We start from the raw sequence: 20,822 nt of genomic DNA on the forward strand, positions 1-20,822 counted from the left end.
CTGACTGACTGAAGCTTTGGGCTAGTTATTGCCACAGAGAGGTCTTCCGCCCCGCCCCTTCTCAGCCTGCGTCGGGTACCGGCCTGGATGCCTGCTCCTTGAAGGGGCTCCCGGTCATCTGCGTGTCGTAGAGCTTTCCCCTAGCGATGATGGGCCATGGTCTTGACACTTTTCTTAAACTTTTTATTTTGAAAATATTTCCAGCTTTCAGAAAAGTCATAAGGAAGAATAGTGCCTTAAACTCTGTATACTCTTTAACTGGATTCAACCACATTTACTTTATCTTTGTCATTATACATACTATCACTATTATATTTTTTGCTAAAGCATTGGAGTGTAGATATCCTGTATCCTGACCCTCTACTCCTAAGAACGAAGGGATCTTCATTTACGGCTGCAATTCCTGTCAGACGTATTCTTTTGAAAGACCAGTATTTCATCCTCACCACTCTTACCTCATTCTTTTTTAAACAGCTGCTCCGAGCCTACTCTGTGGAGGTGCCATGCCCAGCTCTCCATAGAGGGAATTTAGGTTATTAATAATAATAATTTAGGTTATTCTAGTCCATGCCACGGCAGGTATCCTGGCGTGTTAGCGTTTGCCCAGATGTCCAGTAAGTTTCTAGAGGAGTCTGGCGTAAGGGGAACTGCGTTTACCCTTTTGGTAGACACTGTCCACTTGCCGTTCAGGGTAGTTGTACCGGTTTACACTCTCCACCAACAGAGACCAAGTGCGTGTTTTCTGCCTTGCACTCGGTTTCATCTAGTCTTTAGATCTTTGTTAATGCAACGGGCAAACAAAAGTACATTACCACACTCTTACCTGTGTGTAGCCAGGCGTGGGAGGACGTGTGGAATGAGCAGTGTCAGGACGAGTGCTCCTCGTGTGGAATGAACTTTGGCGAATGGGGCTGGAGAGAGAGGAGGCCCGGGCTTAGCACCAGCCCAGTCAGCCATCACGTGTGGCGGCGGGGAGGCCGGAGACCTGCTCACCCACCCACGGGCGCCCGAGGGAGAGAAGCAGCGCAGGTATAGCCTGCAGCTGTCCCGAAAAAGGCTCCCCTCTGGGGTTCTTACCGTCAGGGCGTGCCAGACAGACCGTGCTTGCGTCTCCTCCTCTGTCCAGAGTTTCCTTGGGTACCTCGAGATGCCTTTGCACCTTCAGGTCTTGGCTCAAATGGCACCTTCTCAGAGAGGCCTTCCTTGACCACCCTATTGAGTACTGTACCCCCCACCCCCGCTACCCCCACCTGCTCCCCCGCTCCTGACGTTGCTCATCCTGCGTGTTTTCCTTATTCCTTTTGTTCGTTGTCTTTCCCGTGCCCCTCTGGAACGTACTCTCCGTGAGGATGGGAGTCTGCCTTGTTCGTTGCTTTATTCCCAGTATTGTACTTAGAGCTGTGCCAGGCGTACTAGATTTGCAATACATATCTATAACTATCATTCACTATTATTTTTTTTAATCATTCATTATTGAATGAGTGAAACTCTATTTGACAAGGCAGTATAGCTTAGTCATTAAACTTGCAGGGTTGGGCTCCTTTGGACCTGAGATCAGCTGTGTGACTTTGGTCAAGGAACTTAACTTCCCGAAGCTTCTTCCCTTAAAGGTGAAGTGAGGTTCGTGAGAACACCTTCTCCTTTATTGGGTCGTAAGTACTAAATGCCTGGCACTCGCTAGGCACTTAGAGGCTACCGTTATCGTTTCAGAAGTTGTGTAGACTAGGAGTCTTGATTTGTCTTTTCTGTTTCTGTGCTGCTCATTTGAGGTGAGCGTGCATGTGTGTACACGTGTGTGTGTGCGCGCACGTGCGTGTGCTCTGGCGAATTCATCGTGCTGTGAACGAACTAGGCCACCTTCACATACCTGTGAGCCGAAGTCTCAGCACAGACAGTCCCCATTTTTTACTCTCGACAATCGGATGTTTTATAATAAAGACATTGTAAGTCAGCTATATTTCAATAAAGAATTTTAAAAAAAAAGAATGAAATGAAAAACAAAACAAAACCCTGTATGTAGTGTCCTCCTACCTTGAGTCTCTTTCTCGTTGACCTGTGCTCACAGCCAGACAGGAGAAGGGTGATGGCCACAGACAGTGCCCGGTTAGGAACTCTGCCTGAGTCCACTGCATGCAGGGGGAGGAACCATCCCTAAGTTAAACAGTGCGTGGGATTGCTGAGGAAACAGGGAGGGTGCTGTTAAATGTCTTCCTGATAACGTGTCAGAAACCCAAGCGATCGCCTTGAGGTTCTCCTCTCCACCACTTGCTCATTTTTAGCCTTCTTTCGGACCTGGGAGTGAGGTATACCTTGGATTCTTCTACAGACGTCTCTAGAGAGCATTTCCCAAGTTGCATCCTTGGACAGAGCACTGTGATGATATCAAGGTGAAGGGCAAGCTTTGTTAGGAAGCTGGTTCTTGAAGAAGTGAGAACTGGGGTTTATTTTATTGTCATAATCATAAAAGGTGACTTTAGTGACCTTAAATCCTTGAGTCTGATACACTTTGATGAATTTATAATCTTGATTTGTCCATGAATACTTTAAAACTCACCTCCTCTTTCTTCCTTGAATCTAATAAAGGTAATCCCTTGTTTTTGTTTCAGATCTGTTTATATTTATGAGAGCTAATGATATGTTATGCCTTTGGGAAAGAGGAAAAATTCCTCCTGATTCTTTAGCTGGGAGGGGCAGAGCAGTAAGGCACATTCTTTATTCCCGTGTGTTTAATAATATTGCCGTGGTACTCACGATTCCACACCTCTTCAGAGGGGCTCTGTGTCAGTGCTGTGTTGCTGCTTCTGAGATTGGCACTGTTATATTATTAATAGTACCGATCACACATGCCTTGCATTTAATATAGAACATAAGAGGCTCACCTAGCGTGAATGAGAAATCCCAAATTGAAAGTGTAGATGCTATAAAATTTTTAAAGAAGGGAATGTGTTATGATTGAATTTTTGAAATAAAAATAGTGTATTTTTTATCACCAAGTTATGAATGTCCTTGGATTCTTGAGTGGGGAGAGGGGGGCTGGTAGGGGAAGGAAGGAAGGTGTCTCCCTCTTACATTTAGGCCAAATAGAATCCAGAGACTTGCACAGAACACCGAGGGCCTAAGTTACACCAACAGAAATGAAGAGAAAATGAAAAGTTTAGGAAGGCAGCCGTGCCATTATTAACTCATCCGGTTATGCCAGCGATGGTGGAGATCTCAGAACAGTTGGAGATTTATGTACACAAATGTATGTGCTGAAATGCCACACTCTGATGACATTCGAGGGAGGGGTAACCTTTGATGATGAATTTTCTTGCCCTTTTTAGGGGAGTGGAAGGGGAGGCGGGTGGTACTTCACAAGACTCTAAATTTACCAAAGTTTTTCAAATTTGAATTTCCTTAGCAAAAATGTCAAATGATTGTAGATCCGAAAATGCCTTTGTTGGCATTTTAATGGTGCTTTTGGAGCGCAGTATGGTGTGCGAGTGGAAGGAAAAGCTGTTTCTTTTCTTGGTGATAATGGTATTGAATCTGAAGTCCTGGACCAAACAATGTCCCAGGAGTCTTCATGATGTATATATTATTGTATGTGATCTTTTCTTAAACGTGTTAACCTGTGCCCTTTACAGACAGTGCCAGGTCAGAAAATGTCAGGGGAACTTCGGATTGCTTTCACAAGCGTGTAAAGAAAATTATTGTCCTCAAACTCCAGAGGCTCTGACGGGCATTCTTAATAGAGTGGTGTGTTTAGAGGAACAAACGCCGTGCATGAGACTGCTTTCGGCTGGTGGGGAATGAACAATATTTGCGTGATAGTTTACTTCTGCACAGGACCAGTTGTGAAGGAGAAAATGTGTGTTTGCTATCTGTCAGGCTGCTGTAGACACCTATTGAATTCGTTGGAAAGGTGAATTCTCAAAGCAGGAAGCCTTCTGAAATGCTTGTTCACACTCAGACAATTTATCACAGACCAGAAAGATGGCTCAGCGTGGGCTGCAGTGTCAGGCGCTGCCCATGAGGAAAGGGGCTTTACTCAGGGCTTCGGGGTTGGGGGGGCAAGATGCCAAGAGGGAGGCTGGGTGGAAAAGAGGACTTTCCTAGAGCAAGTGGAACCAGGGAAATGGACCCTGGCGCTGGGGGTGTTTGCCATTCCTACCGATGGGCTCTGCCTCATGTGCCCTGTCAGCTCCTCAAGGTGTTAAGATCTACAGTTGCTGCCTTGTTCCGTACAAAATGTTATTTGCATAGGTGAAAATGATAAAGTGTCTTCTTGTTCATCTTATCATTTGGGTCATTGAAAAAAGAGATTTAAGTGAAAGCGAGAAAAGAAACAGTTCTTCGGCAGAGCCAGAAGCCGTGTAACTATTTCCAACCCTGTGTTTTGAAACAACTTTGGTTACTTCGGTTCAGCTCTTTCAGAAAGAAGAAAAGAAATCGAATGTGTGGGCTCGATAGGTGGTTTTGCCAAACCACAGTCCAAAGTTGAACTGAGAGCACCTCATCATTTCTTCTCAAAAAGTTTACTTTCTTGGTAAACACCGAATGAGAAGCTATAAAAAGGAGCATAAAAACCATGGTTTTATTTCATGAGGCAGAGACAGTCTCTCACTCCCTTGAGCGTCTCTAGAATTTTTCCACTGTTTTTCCATCTTTCATGGTGGTTGCCGTTATGTTCTTTCTCTTGATTTGAGGCCAGGGACGGGTCCTCGGGGCTAGCGGGCTAATGGCGGAGCGTCCTCCAGAGCCCGGGCTGCTCTGGCTTGCAGCTGTCATCACAGTCATCACCTCGCCCACCACATCTACCTGCTCCTGGCGGTGCTCGCCAGTGGAAAGAAGCTTTCTGCACCTCATTATTTCTGCAACCTGAGATAATTTGCAAATTAATTGATGTGTGGGAGGGAAGGCATCTGCTGTTATAAAAGCCTTTAACTGCTGCAGTAAAACTTGAAATAAAATTAAGTGTTGCTATAGTAGACTATGAGTCCCCAGGTGATGACGCACAGTTTGTAGTATGCAGGGGCTTACAGTTTCAGGACCTGCTTAACTTTGAAGCTCTACTTTCTGTTTTCTATTATTGTTTTTATTTTCATCAAAGGCATACAGAAAGGTGAATAAGTAATCCTACAAGATTTATAACAAAAGCATTCGTCCTTTGACTGTACCACATGCCACTCCCTGGAGGGAACTCCTTTGAACTCTTTTAGTTGTTTCTTTGGATACTTGCCTACAGTCTTTCTTAACAACTTGCTTAGACTGCTATTTTAGATGTCATCTTTTGACTCCACGATGGAAGACAGATTTAACTCTCATATCCCACCTTTTCCCCATCAATTTGCTTTAATTGATACTCAGTTGTTGTTTTTTTTTTTTTTTAATTTTTTTTGTGGTACGCGGGCCTCTCACTGTTGTGGCCTCTCCCGTTGCGGAGCACAGGCTCCGGACGCGCAGGCCCAGCGGCCAGTGGCTCACGGGCCCAGCCGCTCCGCGGCACGTGGGATCTTCCCGGACCAGGGCGCGAACCCGTGTCCCCTGCATCGGCAGGCGGACTCTCAACCACTGCGCCACCAGGGAAGCCCCGTTACTCAGTTTTTATACTATCATGACTATGAGGTGTTGTTCACAGCCAAACCATATAGTGAACCACGATTGTTGTGAAGGCTGGGGGTGGATGGCTGTCTCGCCATTCAGAGTGCAGACTTGTCCCCCTGTTTTCAGATGTCTCTGAGACCCTCTAGGTCAGCCTCTCCTGGCTTCTGATGGGAGTAGGGATCTATGTTTACAAAAGACTTAACCGATACTCCTTGTTTTTATTCCCACCACACTGGCCTTCCACCATACTGGGTGCCTCTACTTCCTCTGTCTTTGGAAATTCTACAGTCTAGTTCACTTTGCTCTTTATTGACTCATTCTACCCTCCCAGCCTCCCTAACCCTGTTCCCCTCTCCCTCCCACCTCCCGCCAGCCAGGGTAGGTTTCAAGTACTGCTCTCTGCTGAGGTAGTGCTGGCCCATGTGCTTTCTGTATTCTACGGTTTAGTTGACCTCTTTTCTGTTGTCGTCTCCTCTCCTATTCTCTTTATCCTTGGGACTTAACACCCCCTGTGTATTTGTTTGCTGTAGTTTTTGTGGTTTGGGGAGGGAGTATAGTGAACATGACTGTTCATTCTACCATGTGCAACAAGAAGACCTCCGGCTCCAATTTTGGATACATTTTGCCTTCTATTACACATAGGTTTCCAACATCTGAGTATTTTAAAAAGCACATTTTGATGTAATGGGCTCGTATTTTCCATGAAAGGTCTCTTTTTCATTGCACAACTCTAAGAAATTTGTGCAGACACTTGCACCTGGCTGATTTGCAATAGGGTATTATGTCTCTCGTTCCCTAGTATGCCTTCTAAGAGGATCTGTCTGATGCTAATATTTCATTATGTAGCAGCAAAGAGAGATGATAAAGCACTGAATTCTTGAGAAGAAAAGACTGACCTTTTCCCCCTCTTTTACCTACAAGCTGTTTTAAAACCTCTTTCTCAATGGAGCTTTCTTCTTACTTTGGCTATCAGCAGTTAGCTTTTCCGGAGTGATAGTTGAGGGCAAGAGTACGTGGGGGGCGATTGCAGTGTTAAAAGCTGAACTTTTCAAAGAAGCAGTGACTCCATTAAAATTAGAGCCGCTACCCTTGTGCAGGGACAGGGGAAGGCCAGCAGTGCTCTAGTGAGGGGGAGGAGGGATGCTGTCCCCAAGACTAAGCATGGCTCTGGGGCCAGTGCACACAGCCCTGCTTCTTGGAATAATGGTGGAGCACCTGGCCAGGCACTCACCAGGCCTGTGCCATCTTGAACAGATGGACCATCTTATGCACTGAATGTTTATATCCCCCCCCCCCCCCCCCCCCCCGCCAAATGTCATATGTTGAAGCCCAAATGTTACCTCATTGTGATTGTATTAGGGGGTGGGGCCTTTAAGGTGATTAAATTAGATGAGGTCATGAGAGTAGGGCCCCCATAATGGGATTAGATATCCTTACTAGAAGAGGCAGAGGGGCCAGAGCGCTTTCTCTCTGTGAGCACACAAAGAACAGGTCACGTGAGCACATGGCTAGAAAGAAGGCCCTCGCTGAGAACCAGGTCTGCCGGCACCTGGATCTTGGACTTCCCAGCCTCCAGAAGTATGAGAAATAAGTGTCTGTGATTGAGCCTCCCAGTATTTTGTTACGGTAAAGCTAAGCTGATGGAGGCAGACAAGTGAAGCCTTGTACATCTCTTCCTGTCCTTGAAAATGAGGACATAAGCCACCCATTTCAGCATGCTGCCTTTGAGGGATCTTTGCATTTTCTGTAAGGGAAGTCGAGCCCATTTAAATCCACCTTGCTTGACCTGTGTGCCACCTTTAGCGGCAGCTCACACACACACAGCAGCCTGTACACTTTGATCTGCAACTTTTGGACTCCCCTCCCCCCCCCCCTTTTTGCAAGGGTAATGCAAAATGCAGCTCACAAGCCTGTCTCATACCTTATTAAAACATCATTTCCCCTGCCTTGTTCCCAGATTTCTGTGCTTAATCATAGAAAGACAGCTTGTTCAAATATACGTTCTTGTTTGGAAAATTCTGTTGGCTTGTCTTCCTCACCGCCCCCCCCCCCGCCCCCCTGCATAGTTTGTAACCCTGCTTCACAGAGGCTGTTCTTATTAAATATCATAACTTGCTCATTGGAAAGTTACTTGTAAACTTAATTAACTCTCTGTCAGTGTTTGAGTTAATTTTCTCCCTTTAATTTCAGCCTCCTTGGTCATGGTTTTCCATACTCTGACCTGCGTCTGTTAAAGACTTGGTAAATAGTGTTGAAATGCCAGTTGGTGATGTATGGACCTCTTTAGCATCTCTTTGATTTATGTGCAGTGCTGTGGAAAAAGGCAAAGAAAGCAAATTATGTGGCAAAAAATGTTGCCAATCTTCACTTTTTTACTCTTAGTTTTCAAAAGTACACTTATCAATCAAATCTGATGGGTTTTCTTTTTTATAAAGATTGAAAATTTAACTATTTGAAGACTCTTGCAGTGCAGGTTTTGTATTTGCTTAATCAAGTGTAGGTTAGAGCTGGAGTAGGGTCTCAGAATTCTAAAAGCTCTTTCAGTCTCTACTGTGCGACCCTATCCTGCTGTCTCCACCAGTCTTCAACAATATATGCATGAAACAGTCAGATTTTTTTTTTTTATAGGAGTTGGAAAGATGGAAGCTTCTCAACGCTGGAAGCATATTGCATCTGTGTTTAAAACCCTGAATCCACGTGGGGGGCCAACTAGTGTTGTGTCCTTAGATTAGCTAATTGTGACTTGTCTGAGGTTTCCCTGTGTAGCGTATTCTTGATGGGTTGCAGCTAGAGACTGACTTCTTCAATCGGTGAGTCAACAAATGTTTTTGAGGTTATACTGTGAATGGATTCAGACTTCAGTGTGTCTGAGAGCTGCCTGGGTTGCTTCCTACAGTGTTCATTCCTGGGCTCCCTGGTAGAAATTCTGATCCAGCAGATTTAAGGTGGGGCCCTGGAATCTGCATTTTTGGTGGGCACTCTATAGGTGATTCTGATGGCAGAGGATCTCGGGCTGTTTTGAAGAATGAGGCTATAGTACCCTTTGATTGTACCACTCCCCTGCCTAATATCCTCAGTGGCACCCCTCCCCCCGACTGTCTACCAAGTAAAGTCCACAGAGGGTGTGAAAAAATCCATACTGCTTGGGAGTATATGGATTTTTAATTTGTGTAGGCAGGGTGTGTGGGTCTGGCTGTGCACCGTTCCTGCGATGCCTCCGTGCCTCTTCTGAGTGTCTTCTTATTTGTTCGTTCACCAGGCACTTATTGAGCTACAGCTGTGTGGCAGACACTGTTCTGAGTGTCGGAGCTGCAGTGGTGATGAAGAGAGCCAGAGTCTGGGTTTCAGTGGAGCTTTTATTCTAGTGTTTGTTTTGGGGGTGGGGTAGAGCGGGGAATGTAAACACTAAACAAAGAAACAAACAATACGTATAAAATACCTGTTTGGGTTTACTGCGTTGATTAAGGTAAAGCACTGTGGTGGGACGGAGAGTACCCAGAGGCGCCTTTGGATCCGGTGGCCAGAGGAGGCTCTCTGCGAAGGTGAAGTTCAGGTTGAGACCCGCGTGACAAGAATTCGCGCATGCTGGCCGGCCTGCTCGCCACTGCCTGGCCCGGCTTCACAGCTCCGTATCCAGAGCTTTCGGGTCCGACTGTGTTTCGGATTTTGAGTACTTTGGATTATCGAAAGGTAGCGTGGTTCGTATGCTACGAATGTCTCCAGCGGGGCCTGGGGCAGTACCCTGTAATCAAACATTGTGTAGCAAAACGTTCGACTGTTCACACTACGTGAGATAAATTAGGATTTAAATAGACTCACATCAGTTCATGTCCGTTTTTGCTGCCACAGGAGTTTTGGCGCCTGTATTGATGAGAAAGCTTTTGACTTTCAAAACTTTTTACACGTTTTTATATTGCAAAAAAAAAAAAAAAAAATTGTGGCTCTGTAATGCCAGCTTCTTGTCCATCCTTTGCTTCTCAGGTGTGAGAAGGCACTAACTGGGTGAAAAGGTGGTGTGTGCGAATTTGCCCACTCACATAGCAGCAGGCGGAGGCCTGGAAGAGAACAAGGGCAAGTCAGGAGCAGCTGGTCGCAGGGAGTCGGAAGAGGCGGCGAGTGCCAGCAGTCAGAGCGGCCGTGAGCTGGGCAGCGGTTGGCCGAATGGCACGAGCTTGCTGCCGTTTTCTAAGGGGCCTGCTTGGGGACACATCTGCTCTCTCTGCTTCCCAGGGAGCCTCACAGCAAACGCTTATTAACTGGGTGTGACTGCTCGTTGCACCCTGAAAAGGCTGAGCGGGGCCTTTTCCCCTTGTCTAGAGCAACGCTCCACATAACAATATTAATAACACGAGCCAATGTGTATACAGGACTCATTGTGAACCAGGTGTCATTCTAATTCATTTAATTCAGTCAAACTGTGCAACCACCCTATGCGGTAGGTACTATTATCTCTGTTTTACAGATGAGGAAAGGGGAGGAAGGGGAGGCAGTAGAGCCGCATCATCCCCCCACTTTGTAGGGACCTTATGCAAGAAGGTGATTCAGAGTCCAGATTCCCACTGTACTCTGTCATTTAGTTCAAATCTCCCCTAGCCGTCCCCTGCTAGTTATGTATTCATTTATTTAAAAAAATACTTCGACACAAGGGTTTGTTAAAAAAAAAAAAGCAAAAAGGAAATAAAAATAAAATTAAAAATCCTCACTGAGAACATGCCAAGTTCTGGAGAAGCCGTGGACTGTAGTGGTTACAGAGCAGGGACTTTGGGTCCAGGCTGTCCAGATTCCAAGCCTGACCCTGCCACTTACTGGGCTCCATGACCTTGGGCAGGCCACTTACCACCTGTGGCTCAATTTCCTCATCTGTAAAATAGAGATAATAGTACCTACCGCATAGGGTGGTTGCGTAGTTTGATTGAATTAAATGAATTAGAACAACACCTGGTTCACAATGAGTCCTGTATACACATTGGCTCGTGTTATTATTATTGTTATGTGGAGCGTTGCTCTAGACAAGGGGACCTAGCAATGAAGACCGAGGAGCTCTGTGGTGCTCTTAGCTGCTCTTACGGAGCGTGCATTCTAGGCAGATCTTGACCCTCTAAAAGCAGAGAACATTTCTTTTTCTATCCATCCGTGTCTAGCACTGTGCCCTGCATCTGTCACGCCATCCCCTTCCCAGCAAGCATTTATGGAACGTCATGTAGAGCCCTCTGCTAGGCCTGTGGGGCTTGTCAAATGGTACGAGACAGTCTGGCAAAGACAGATACACAGAAAACCACTCTCTAGTGGCCAGCCCTGTAAAAGGGGCTTCGGAAAGACTTCTGGACTGGCTTGAACTAGCTTCAGCTCTTCTCAGCTGCTACCTGCCAGGTACTTAAGGGGACAGGCGGTGTATTTATTTGAGTATTGTGTAACCAAAGGAAGCATGGGCTGTGGCGCACCAGTTGCCTACTATTTTCCCTTCTCTGGTCCAAAAGGAGGCCTGCTTGTCACCTCTGGATGGATGTGGCTGGTGATAGACGTGTTGTCACTGTTGCTTCCTGGACATTCCCAGCTGCCTCCCGCTGTCCCCATTTTGGATGCGTGACTTGTTCTTGACAGCACAGTTTGGGGTTTGCGTAGGGCTGCCAGCTCTCTTATGGTCCTGCCAAACTCTGTGCACAGATCCACCCAGAAACAGGCCTGTTTTTCTTCGCTGGTCCATCTCCTCTAAGGTTTTTCAATCAGAGGCAAGGCCTTCCAGTTATTGGCTTAGTCACCGCTCACACTCAGTCTAATTGTTAATGGCTCAACAGCCTCAGCTGAGTAATAATAATCATAGTTAACATTTCTTGAGTGTGTATTTTGTGCCAGCCACTTTGCTCAGTGCCTTCGTGTACTTAATTCTCACTAACTCCAAGAAGCTGACTGTGGTTTTGCTCCGTGAAACCCCAGATCGTTTCTAGGGTCATCAAGTGGTATCGAGTAGCAGTATTATCTCCAGTAATAGAAGAGAACTGAGGCTCTGGAAGGTTCAACAACTCACCCAGGCTCACGGGTGGTTAAGTAGAGGCTCATGGTTTATATCCACACAGTTGACTACATACCTACACTCTTAATTAGATTAAGATCAGTAGAAGTCGTACCTCAGTCCTGTTGATCAGTAGAAATTTCACACTGACCTGTTGTTCATTTTAAACCGAAAACATACCCGTTTTATCCTGTGCAGACATTTGGAACTTAAACCAACAAAAAAACCTTCAGCAGTCCGATAAGGAAGGAAACAAGTACAGTCGGCTCTTTGTATCCGTGGGTTCCGCATCCTCGGATTCAACCAACTGCAGAGCGAAAATATTTGGGAAGAGAATTCCAGAAAGCTCCAAAAAGCAAGAGTTGAATTTGCCACTCACTGGCAACTATGCACATAGCATCTACATTGTTTTTATTTACATAGCATTTACATTGTATTAGGTATTATAAGTAATCTAGAGATGGCTTAACGTATACGGGAGGATGTGTGTAGGTTATATGCAAATACTGCACCATTTATATAAGGGACTTGAGCATCTGCGGAGTTTGGTATCCACGGCAGGTTCTGGAACCAGTCCCCCGTGGATACCTAGGGAAGTCTGTACTCTGGGAGTCTGGAGAGAGACTTTGATCTTCCAGTGCTGAATACTTTGTTAGCTGCCTAAGAAATACTCTGTAGCTTGCTTGTTTAATGCCTCAAGGTTGAGCCAAGTTTCTGGGCATTTAGGTGGTTCGTAGCTTTAAGAACCACTCTCCATGGTGTACTAGAAGGAGCTTCCCAGCTGATCCTCTGGGTCGCCTTTCGTGGGGAGTGCTTACAGCGTTTCCCTAGGCCCCATACAGTTGTCCTGGGTTTTATGGAGAGTTTTATACAGAGTTGGCTGTGAGGCATCACCAGCGTGATGGATCCTTTTCCTCATTTGTACAAGAGGAACCAAGTTGGGGCTCCTTCTCCGCATACCTAACTCATTCAGAACAGCGGGGATGGGGGCGTACTTTTGCCTTTTTTCCATTACACTTACCAGTTTATTATCTGACATGTTTAGGATGACAGTATTTGATTAAAAGGTGATATACTCTTAATCAGTCTTGTGAAAATTCGGTCATTCTCGGCATTGTTGGAAGAGGCGAATTTTGGGGCGTAGTCGCTTCTGATAATCACAAGACCAACTCTGTCTGTCCCCCGGGCGATGGGCCCTGGGCTTACGTCTTCCGCACGTACCATATCACTTAATTTCTATGACTGACCTTCCGTTTCTTCATCTGTAAAAGGAGGCTGCGATACCTCTCTCCATGGGGTTGTTGTGAGATAAGGAAAAGGTACTCTTGAAGTCTGCCTTAGGGAGTGTGCTCAGTCAACAAGAGAACAGCTTTGTCCTTGCGAGAGAAATCTTTTTTTTTTTTTCTTCCCATATTGGGCTGGTGGAGAAACAGGCTCAGAGGGAAGAGGAAACACCCAGAAATGCCCAGAATAACTCGTACTTGAGCTGAGGTTTGAACTCGGGGCTGTCTGACTACAAAGCTCGTCCTCCTGGTACCCAGGGGACCACACTGCCTCTGGAGTTGCAGCCTTTGCTGCCAAAGCACAAAGGAAAGCACTTGCCTCCTTGGACTTACTGCCCCCAAGCCACCAGGCCTTATTCCTCCTATTCCCGAAGGGAAAAGGCAGTTGTTAAAAATGATCAATAAGAAAAGTGTCTTCCTGAACGTTTTCTTCTATTTCCTGATTCCTGCTCTCACAGGCCTCTGACCTGAGCTGCTGGCCTTTTGCTTCCACTCCTGTTATTTCCAGCTTGTCTGACTGACATCATAGTTACGTATCTTTTAAAGTCAGTGATCGTAGGGCTGTTTCCCATTCTAATTCCTTCTGAGTTTTCTCTGTGCTGCCTTTCCCTCTTCCCCGCCTCCTTGCTTCATTTCCTGAGTAAGCAAGGGCTGGGGCTGAGGCTGATCAGATCCCTGATTTGGAGCCAGTTGGCTCCCAGCTGACGATGTTTATGATGTTTATGGAAGGAAGAAGAAGAAGCCGATGGGGGCTGCTTTTGATGGTAATGAAAATGATGCTTAAAGCAGAGCTCAGCATTTCATGACATTAGAAGAAGGGAGAGTTAAACTGTCCAACTAAATCTGAACTGACTGACGATGAGCACATAGGAATCATTTTTACTACCCATAAAAGAAGTTTGTAATAATCTAATCATAATTTTAAATTGGTCAGATCGGTAATTTTTTAAAAATCATGTTTACTGGTTTCTCGACTGAAATCTTTTCAGTGATAAGTCAGCAAATGACTAATGCTTAGAATTCAGTGTCTAGAATTGAGGTATGGAAGTGTCCGGTGGTTGTCATTTTACTCATTTCTCGGTTGAAAAACCTCTGTTTTCTTTGGGAGGAAGAGAAGGAAAGAAATATCCAGGGACACACCTATTGTATGGGAATATTCACTTCTTCCTCCAGGCCTCACCTATGAATGTTTGGGAAGAATAACAAAGTAGTGTGTAGTGTGTGTCAACAAACATTTGTTACTCGCTAGACCTCTAGCATTGCACTAGATTTCAACTAACAGCCAAGTATCAGACATCACAGAGAGCCCTTTCCCTTCTTTAACTGCCTTAAGTAGAGACTTCTGGTGACTGATAAAATGTTTGTGTTTCAAAAATATATTTAAATTTCACCAATGCAAGTTTAGACTGCATTTTCATAGAGAAATACAACATCATAGAATTTCAGTGTTAGAAGGCACCTTAGACATCATTCTAGCCTTCCATTTTAGACTTTTGATCCAGGCCCTAGGTATGCAATAGAAAACTAGTATTTGGCATTTCTGGTGGAAGTGTAAAGCTAATTCTGGGGCGTGTCATTCTTCCCTGCTACTTCTATCTTTGGTCAGTGATAGAGAAAGGTCAAGGACACATTTTGTTTTTGTTGGGTATAGTATAGTGTGTAAATGGATAATGATTCTGGGGTGCTTCAGGCTTAGTTGGAGACAAGGACATGATGGCCCATCTGGCATGGACTGCTTCCTCTAATACGAATGCAGGTGAGCAGGATTGCCCCCATGTTGTCCCTCTTCAGAGGACGTGTGCTCATTGTCGCCATCGTTGACTAGCCTGTTAGAACGCTCTCATTAGTGCATCGTCAGGTTCTGCCTTGATCCTATTTGCATATCCTGCCTTCACCTTCTTCAGTGGCCCGGTGGTCCCCCAACATGATTTTTATGACCCTGTGCATTGCTCTCCGGGACCACGCAGGGTAAACAGGTTGAAAGCCTGGTATGAAAGGCAGGGTGGTTAACAGGAGATGGGGCAACACCAGTTTTTGTGTACCCTTGTCTGTCTGTTAGGGTCTCTTTTTCGCTTTCTTTTGTCTGCTTTCTCTCTGCCTCTACAGATAGTCCCTACGATGGCTGTTTCCTCCGTTTTTAGCCACATTCACAGCTTGCTTTTTGTTGGATCTGTTTAGATATATGAGTGATATAACTGTTCCAGCTGATTGACGTCCTTGAAGTATGATAACATGCATGCAGCTGTAGTGTAAACAGGGGCAGTTGTGGAGAAAGGCCTATTAATAAAGGTGTGAGTTTTGGAACACTCCAGAGGAACAATTCTAAACATTGCAGATATTTGAGAAAGAAAAAGACTGCTATCCATGCTCTCTATTTACTTCTTCGACAGTTTTGAAGTTTGGACATTTGAGGAAACCCAAATGGCGTTTAGCAGGGCAGTGATGCCGCAGTGGAGCAGAAGCACAGCCCTGACTTGGCGTCCTGTTTTCATGGTAATTGAAAGACCTGAAACCCAGCTTCCCAGTAGAGAACAAATAGGCAAATAAATTGGAGGCTTCCTTATGCTTTATTGATGCTGTTTTGCCCAAGTAAAAAAAAAAAAACCATTTACCCATAAAAGCTCAAATCTAAGGTTGTTTTTTCTTTCTTTCTTTCTTTTTCATATTGGCTATATGAAAGAAGCAGTAAGAGATAAAATGAGAAAAGAAGCTAATATCATTATCCGATATTTAGATAAAAACCCGAGCAAAACAATTAGATTTATGGTATTTTTCTGTAGTTGTTTTCCTTGGCACAGATAATACCAGGCAACCTTGCTTCTTTCTTTCCTTAGAATTATGTTCCAAAGAAGAAACAGAGCTTTACTGTAATACATGGTTCTTTCTCATTAGCTGGAAACAAAACACATTTTAATAATGAGGGGCAAAGGTTTTTGCTACTCGAAGTGGTGACGAAGTGTTCCTAGTTTTGCACAAATATTGGTTTTAGTTGAAAGCTTAATGGTTTAGGAGAAATATGACTGTATGAAAATCTCACCTTAGCCTCCCCCACCCTCCCAGCGCCACATACACACATGCCAGCTTCATGGCGTGTGGCTTGATCCAGGTGTTTGTGGCATGAACTGATCCCGGTGTCAAATGTCCCTAGACTGGGGCCGTGAGCTTGGCGTGCACTCTTGCATCTTGGGAAGATTGTCAGCGCACTTATGCCAACCAGCTCTGGTTGTTATGGTCAGTGATGTGCAGGGGAAGTGGTCCTACGTGGATAGTACCCTTGCCTCTTACTACCATGATGTATGACACAAATTCTCAAAGATGATCCCTCAGTAAAAACAGATAGTATACGTGTGGATTCTCCTGGACAATAAGGTAATTTATGAAAACCTGTGAAGCACCAGCACGGTTGCCCCATCAAACGATATCAGGGCTGCTAGGAAGGTCAGATGTGTTACTGCTGAGTCTAGAATTTAAGTTTCCTGACAATATTGAGGTTTCTATGGCTTCTTGGTTTCTTTTCACCAGAGTTTTTGATGCCGGATGATACTAAAACCTTAAAATGATAGCATTTAGAACTTCCCCAAACTCCCCACCTTAGACATGACTGGAGTCGGTAGGAGGGAAAAACATGCGGCATCTCAGCGCCTGCAAGAGGTCAGAGCGAACAGAGCAGACAAGAGCCAGCGAACGCCAGTGACGCTCCGCTCCCGCTCCCTTAGCGCTAGTTCCCGCCTGCCCGAGAAGAAGACCTGTGTGTCATTGCCGAAGCAGAGATGACACACGCCAGGTCCTCCGGTTAGAAAGATGCAGCACACTTAAAACCAGAGGAAGAAGATACGTAAGGTGGCCCTTGAATGGCCTTTTTCCCTCTTGTGATATGTGTGACCTCTTTAAGGTCAGAGTCTCCTCTCCCGTAAAGTGGGGGTGGGGTGGGGGGAGGGGAGGCTTCACTAAGACTCCTCTCTGACATGAGAATTCTATGATTTGAAGTAATCCGAGTGCAGTCCCCATGGATGCCTTTTCCTGAACTCAAGCCTGCGGAGAGGTTCAGACATGCCCGCTTTTTTAGCAATTGGAGTAAGAGGGAGAAAGGATTCCTTCAGGGCTCTGTCACAACAGTGAGCACCTGCAAAGCTGTGTGTTTGCTTTTGTAAGAGACCAGCCTTAAGAGGACTGTCTGATGGAGTCGTTCTGTTCTCCAGATTGGCTCCAGTGACAGGCCAGGGCAGTTTCACCAATCTGCCAGTCCACTTACGAGCTGACAAGTTCATTAGCATCACCTGTACGTCACGCGCTACCCTGCAGGTTGCAGAGAACGCAGGCTAATCAGTGACAAGGCTGTGTCCTCCAGATGTGTCTCCCTCGTGGCCAGCTTCACTCCTGCACCAAGAAAGAACACCAGGCTGCTCTACCTGCTGCCAAATCCCAGTGACAGAGAGGAGCTCTGCTGGGAGAAGGGAGCTGCCCGAGGGGGACTGGAGGAGGCCCTGGGGCTCCCCAGCCTTCATCTCTTCTTCCCCTCCTGTGGCCCGGCTCTAAGCCAGCCAGAATTTATTATGACTGACTTCTAGCTCATTCTTCATCCAAAGGGTTTCGTTACTGGAAGTACCGATGTGTCTTCCTAGTGTTCTTAGAAACGTGTACGTAATTCTGTGTAAAGTGATTTTTAGAAATAAAGTGAAATGCCTTAAGGTTCGGAGGAGTCTTGCTGCCGTTGTTGTTGAACTTGCCCCCACCCTTAAAGAAGCCTTTGGTGAGTCTTTGAAAACAAAATAATGGTTTTCAGAGTAGGAAGAATCAAACCTTCATTGATCTGGCTTATAAATTTTGAGATTTTTGAATGTCAGCTTTCTTAAAGTGGGATTCAGGCCATATGGCATGGGTAGGATAGTGTTGCTTATGAATAGATGCTGTACCATGGACCCCTGGGAGGTTCTAGGAAACACTACAGCTTTTAAGTACTAGGCCTAATTGAACACCACTGGCTGAACTAGTATATTGAATGAACTTCCTTCTATTTTCTTCTCAAACTTCTGTCCATTGCAGAACACGTCCTTTATCTATTTGGAGCAGGTAGAGCATTCAGAACAACATGGAAGACGTGAAACAAGTTGGAGAACTAAGCAGGGGGATCATTGCTCATCTGATTTTCTGAACCCGAGATTTAAGTCAGAAACTTTGCATTTGAGTCCTATTTTTTAAAATAATTTCCTTTCATGTCATCTCCTTCCAGTACATTTTGTTACTTGTGATTTGAAGCTTATTAAAGCTAACTGGATTTGGACTTTTTAAAAAGCAGTAAAGACTTAGGCTATCCAGAGGAAAAGGGTTTGCTGTTGTATGAAATTGTAGGGACATTACTTCAGCACTTTGTGGTGAAGTCAAATACCCATGTAACTTCTTTAGAAACCTAGAGGAATCAAACCTTAGAGCTAGGTGGATCCTTGGAGAAAACATAACGCATGTTTTGCAGAGAGGGGAGTGAGATGTGTAAGACCGCACAGCTCTTGTTAGTAGCAGAGTTCAGTTAGCACATTTTCAAAGAGAATGCTTGTTATAGAGGCTCTTAGTCTGTACATTAGAGTTTACCAGGACCCTACCTGGTAACATTCAACACTTGTGCATGTTTCATGTTACTAAAACAGCATTATTTTAAGAAATATGCAGTAAATCAGGGTTTTCCTAATTCAAAATGGTGTTTCCCTCAGATCATTAATGAGTTGTTGAAAATATCTCAGGCATAGAGCTAATTAGTAGACATAATGGATTAGAAAGGGCTTTAGGTTGAGAACTGACAGAAAAATCCGAGGTTAGTCATAGAAAATAGAAGTTTGACATGAATAGATAGCAAAATAGGAACGGAGAGAAGTGTTCTCAAAATCCAGAGGGCATGGAAATAGCTGCTACTGCGGAGCAGCCACTTACCAGGAAATAAAGAGCCCTCGCCGCAGCTGACCACATGAACACTCCCATTCCCCACAGCTGTGAGATGTGAAAGTTAAAAGAATGGACTGCTTTATTTCTCTCCCTCTTTCATTTTATTCTTGCTGATTAATGGAGAAATGATCTTGGATAGAAAATCACATTATAACTTTGATAAGTTAGTTGCCTTTTGAAATAGAGTTGTTCCCAAGGCACATATGTTTATTGAAATATATATTTTATAGAAAATATTACAGAGCCTGTAACTGAAAACTTATGGCAGTATTTTGGGGAGTGATATGTTCTTAACGTTAATTTGTAGATTAGCTCTGAACTCCCTTCTGCCGTTCTAGAACCTTTGTCTGAGTGAACATTTTCCAAGAGTCTTTTCAAATCTAAACTGTGTTTCATGGAATGGAGTATTTAGTGCTTAAATAATGTATAAATCCAGTTGGACAGGAGCTGCCTGTCAGTTTTATTAACTTTGACCTTTTCTCCCATTATAAAGATGGTTTGGTAAATATTTAATGGGCTCCTTGTAGACCTTGACAGTCGGAGCTGTGTTCCTGGAAACTGAGAAGCGAATATATGGTGAACAAATGTTGCTTAATCACTGTGAGTCAGCTTTCAAAGGCAGGTTTCGTTTTGGGGGAAGAAAAGTCCTTCCATCTTCATGTGCTCTTAGGGGTGTGGTGTATACATGAAGAGCATCCAAGATGGTAGAAGTTTCCAAGGAACCCTTTGTAAGACAGCAGCTAGCATGCGTTTCTGCTGTTTTGGGTTTGTTTGTTTGGGCAAATGATGCCAGGTGGGCAAAATCACCGTGCTGCTCTGCGTGGTTAGCAGGACTCGTCCACTCGAAAGAGTCAGCAGGGCTGGAGTGGCTGAGCTTGCATGGACCCCAATAAGATACAAAGAAGAAGGAGAGCCAAAAGGAGAGACGATTCCTTGAGCCAGGAGGGGACCCCTGCCAAGCTGTCTTTCCCTTTAATTCCATAAAGCTCCATGCATATTGCACTCATTGCAAATTCTGGTGGGGAAGATCGAAACCCAAGTAGCTGACATTTTGAAACATCGTCTTTCAAACTCGTACTGTCCCTTGCTTCCATCGATTTCCCATTTAAGAAATCTGTAGCAGAAAAACAAATTTGAGCAAAATTCATTGGTCTGCGATGAGTTGTTAGAGCCAAATTATGCCCCCCCTTTCCGCCCCGAGAAGCGCTCCGTTCTTATTATCAATGTGATGTATCTTTGTCTTGTATTGTGCAGCCATAAGGCTCCCACAGCAAATCGACCAAGTAAATCAAGAGCCTGTTAAAAAGCAATATGGATGCTCCAAACACAGACACTTCAGTGTTACTGGGTCACTGGATATCTTCATTTTTATAGCCACTTTCAAGAAGCAGATCATTTCAGGTGGTTTTGTTTTCTTCCACTCTGTGTGCAGCCCAGTGGCTTTAGGTGAGGCCATTTATTTTTCAGAACGTTATTGCCCTTTGCATCCAGGGCCCGGCCCCTTTTGTATGGTGGTCACCAGTTTCATTACCATGAGCTGTAATGTAGCTGACTCTGCAGAGGAAATGTATGCCTTGGAAGAGCATTTTGAAAAGAAATTGATTCAGAGCTTCAGAATGAATTACTATTTGTATATTAGTTAATTCTAAATAAATGTTTGAAAGACCTTGCTTAATGTGAGAAGGGAGGAAGAAATATACTGGATGTTATAAATGGTCTCAGTCCAAATTCTTAGCTTGGCATTTTCACATCTGACTGTTTTATTTACATCTGTTGAAAACTGGGATACCTTTCAAGGATAATTTTATTATAGAGACGAATGACAAGCTCTTAAGATCTAAAATACAAAAGTATGGGATTTAAAAAGGAAGATGGGAGTCATGGTCACATGTCAAATTGGATATAAGCTTCATTTGGCAATGAGTGAGAGTGACGAGTTGTATTTTATTTTTTTTTATTTTTTTTTGCTGTACGCGGGCCTCTCACTGCTGTGGCCTCTCCCGTTGCGG

General features: G+C 44.7%; 1 protein-coding gene across 6 annotated transcripts in view; it reads left to right on the forward strand.

The window, feature by feature from the left end:
- The window catches only part of MED27 (mediator complex subunit 27), a 199,740-nt gene that overhangs the window by 43,658 nt on the left and 135,260 nt on the right, over window positions 1-20,822 (forward strand). Inside the window, exon 3 of one of the 6 annotated variants that reach the window (XR_004350371.1) lies at window positions 15,270-15,372. The exons of the other annotated variants lie outside the window; for them this stretch is intronic. The gene's annotated coding sequence lies outside the window, so the exon portion shown is untranslated. The remainder of the gene's footprint in view (window positions 1-15,269; window positions 15,373-20,822) is intronic. 6 annotated transcript variants of the gene reach the window in all.

The sequence above is a fragment of the Phocoena sinus genome, chromosome 6, assembly GCF_008692025.1.
Source record: "Phocoena sinus isolate mPhoSin1 chromosome 6, mPhoSin1.pri, whole genome shotgun sequence".
NCBI lineage: Eukaryota > Metazoa > Chordata > Mammalia > Artiodactyla > Phocoenidae > Phocoena > Phocoena sinus.